The sequence below is a fragment of the Crocuta crocuta genome, unplaced genomic scaffold (genome assembly GCF_008692635.1).
Source record: "Crocuta crocuta isolate KB4526 unplaced genomic scaffold, BGI_CrCroc_1.0 scaffold288, whole genome shotgun sequence".
In the NCBI taxonomy this organism is placed as follows: domain Eukaryota; kingdom Metazoa; phylum Chordata; class Mammalia; order Carnivora; family Hyaenidae; genus Crocuta; species Crocuta crocuta.
This window is the reverse complement of record NW_027532607.1, coordinates 529,841-533,203: the sequence shown is the minus strand read 5'-3', so window position 1 is coordinate 533,203 and position 3,363 is coordinate 529,841. Positions and strand designations below refer to the sequence as shown.

General features: G+C 56.0%; 2 protein-coding genes across 2 annotated transcripts in view; one reads left to right on the top strand and one right to left on the bottom strand.

The window, feature by feature from the left end:
• CRHR1 (corticotropin releasing hormone receptor 1) overlaps positions 1-2,132 on the bottom strand; it is a 7,754-nt gene extending 5,622 nt beyond the window's left edge. The window contains exons 1-2 of the mRNA XM_077780454.1: positions 2,055-2,132; positions 172-278 (exon numbers count right to left, since the gene is read on the bottom strand). The gene's annotated coding sequence lies outside the window, so the exon portion shown is untranslated. The remainder of the gene's footprint in view (positions 1-171; positions 279-2,054) is intronic.
• The window catches only part of NSF (N-ethylmaleimide sensitive factor, vesicle fusing ATPase), a 344,592-nt gene that overhangs the window by 4,224 nt on the left and 337,005 nt on the right, over positions 1-3,363 (top strand). The window lies entirely within an intron of this gene.

Sequence of the window (3,363 nt, the reverse complement as noted above, 5' to 3'; positions counted from 1 at the left end):
AAATGGCCCTCCCAGGGGCTCCGAGACCTGGGACTCCTGTATCTGTCATTACCTCCCTCTGAGGTGGGGGCAGGACCCCCCCCTTGCCCGCACCCCCTGCCCAGTACTGCCTCCTGCATCTTACTTCTCTACCCTGCGCAGTGCCTGGGGCCAGCACTGGGTCTTTCTCACCTGAGCCGCAGAAAGAGGACAAAGGCCACCAGGAGGGCCGCCAGAGAGATGCAGTGGCCCAGGTAGTTGATGATGACAGCGACATGGTAGTGTACCTTGCTTTTCTTCTGAGGTAGGAGAGAGGGACAGAGGTGAGGCTCCCACACAGCTGCACCCCTGCACCCACTGGACGCGGGAGGACAGCCCTCTTGGGTGGCTCAGACAGAATTGATAATAATAAGTTATTCCCCTTCCTGAGCCCCGAGTGTGTGTCAAGCATGGCCCCGGGGCAGGGCCGTCCAATTTGAGACAGTGTTTGTCTGTCTGTCCATCCCTGAATCTCGTACTCTGCCCGCTTCTCCGAGCTATTAGACAAATCCCAGCTAACTCGGTCTCCACATCACACAGGGCCCCTGCTCCACATATGTGAAGACATGTGCACAGCTCTCACGCTTACATGTCCATTCTGTCCAATCACCAGGTGACCCTCATGGGTGCGGACACCAACCCTCCAGGACTTTTGTCCTCCTCCACTTCTTTTTTTTTAAAAAAATTATTATTTCTTTATTTGAGAGAGAGAGAGAGAGAGAGCACAGCAGGGGAGGGGCAGAGAGGAGACACAGGATCCCAAGCGGGCTCTGCACCATCAGCACAGAGACCCACATGGGGCTTGAACTCATGAACTGTGAGAACATGACTTGAGCCAAGATCAAGAAGCAGACACTTTAACTGACTGAGCCACCCCAGTTGCCCGTCCTCATCCCTTCCTTCCTTCCTTCCTTCCTTCCTTCCTTCCTTCCTTCCTTCCTTCCTTCCTTCCTTCCTTGTCAGCTTCATACCCATCATGGAGCCCAACGCGGGGCTTGAACTCACAACCCTGAGATCAAGACCTGAGTAGAGACCAAGAGTTGGAGACTTAACCGATTGAGCCACCCAGACGTCCCTCCTCACCCACTTCTGAGCTGAGCCTCCATCTCCTTGATTACCCCCGAATCCCTCCTGCCGCGGTGGGAACTGGCCCCTATCAGCCATGGCAGTGGCAGCCACAGAGTCATTACAGACCATACAAACTCTCTAGGCTCCATAACACACCTTCCAGGTCCTTCCTCTGGTCCAGGGGTCTTCTGGGAATGAACAGAACCCCTTCCCGGGATTATAACGAAGCTCCCCCTCCCCCCCCCACCCCCTGCCAGTGTTACCACTTCATTCACTTCATAAAGTAAAGGAGCTGAGAAATGTTGTGGTCTGTTCTTTCCAGAGTCTGTTCCATGAGTGCTGAAGCCTTTCCATGCAGAGTGTTTCGTACCTGTTGACTCCTCAACCCATTAAGGCCACCACGTAGGAGGAGCCGGAAGGGAGTCTATACCTTATTTTGCAGAATAACAGGCCCAGAAGTATGTTGACTCATTCAAGGTCCCTTAAGCTCAAACCATCTGTTAACCAGCACGTGGAGGCTGGCAAGGTACTGAGGCTGCAGATGTATCCCCCACCCCATAATGGTGGACTGGTGGTCCCCAGTACCCAGCTCTATGCACTCCTGCCCCCCAAGATCAAAGCCCCCTTCACCCTTTCCTAGGTCCTGAGAGGGCAGGGCATACAGTGGAGCTCCGTAACTGTGTGAAATAAGGGTGGGAGGGTCCCTGTTAGCATCGCCCTCCCTTCCCCTTCCTGGGTCCTGGGGTGGGGCCAGGCCATGAGGATGCACAGAAACTGGCTGGTGTTTAGCAAACGGTAAGTTCACAAAGGCCATGTTCAACCATTTAGAGCCACCGAGGAGCTGCTGGCTCTCCATAGACCTCCCTGTTAGAATTTCAGAATCCACAGGCATTGAAGCTGGTCCTAAGGGATCAGGTCCAGCCGTACTCAATTTCCAGATGGGGAAACTGAGGCCCAAACTCACTCACCCCAGAACAAAGGATGTACCTCTGCAGCCGGCCACCTAGCAGGCATCCGAGGGGGCCAAGGCCTCCCTCCCCTGCTCTTCCCAGCGCCCACCACACTCTTCTGAAGGCAGGTCTTCACTGAAAACCCCTGAGATCCAGAAGGCCCAGGAAGCTCTGTTCTAAGGGGCTGATTTGGAACATGGCAGGAAATGGCATTAGCAGCTCAGGCTCAGAAGGGCTGAGACACACTGAAGCATAAATGGGGGCAGATGACGAGGTGGGGGAGCAGACAGAGAAGCAGGAGAGAGGGTGGGGGGAGAAGGGGAGCAGAGGGTGCCTATTGGCACCTTGCAGATAGGAAGGGTCTCTGAGTGTCTGGCAGTAGATACCAAACCCAGAGACTCCAGAAGATATGCCCATCCCCAGCCTGTCTGGAGCTTGCACTTAATTTCCTTTCATTAAATTTCCCACAAATCCATGCGGTGAAGCCCCGGGGTAAATAGCAGTGCCTGCAGAGCTAGAACGGCCTGGTGCCCCAGCTTCGCTCACTCACCCAAGTGGGCAGCATGGGCAGGGTGTTCGGGGAACCCCTTCACCACCACCTGCCATCAGCTGCACACACAACCCGCCCCCTGCTGGACCCCGACCGCAGGTTGACCTCGGACCGACTGGGAGGCTGAGGAAGGTGGCACAGTGTGGCACTAGGCAGCAGCCTCTCCACTGCACCCTCAGTGACCAGAATCCAGTAACCAGTGCCTGGCCAACTTCCACCAGACTCTGCAAGACACACCTTGTCCCAAATGGTGGCGGTCTCAGACCTGTCCCGATGCCTTTTCAGAATGACTCAGTGCATCCGCCCTGGCGGGTCCCACTGCACCTGCCCAGTCTCCCAGCCTCGGTGTCTCTCCCGACCCCAGGCCGTCTCACTCTGTGGCCCTTCCTCACCAGCAGGTTTCCCAGGCTACCCCCGCACCCCGCCAGTGGGCACTCCAGCCCCTTGCTCCCCCAAGTGTGGTCCCCAGACCAGAGACACCAGCATCACCCAGGAGCTTGCAGGAATCTGAAGACATACAGAATCTCAAGCCATGTCCCCAGATGCACTGAGTCTGAATCTTCATTTTAGCCAGAAGCCCCCGTGATTTTTAAGCGTTTTAGAAGTTCTGGTCCAACTATCACCGCTGCGAGCAGTGAGCCCCAGCCCACGAGCCTACACCCCAGAACCCTGTTATGTCATATCAAGGATGTGCCCGGTGGCCAGGCTCCCCAGCTCAGTAGAGTGGGGGGGAGGGGAACAGAGTGTGTACAAGTGTCACGGGAGGTGGGGGTGAGT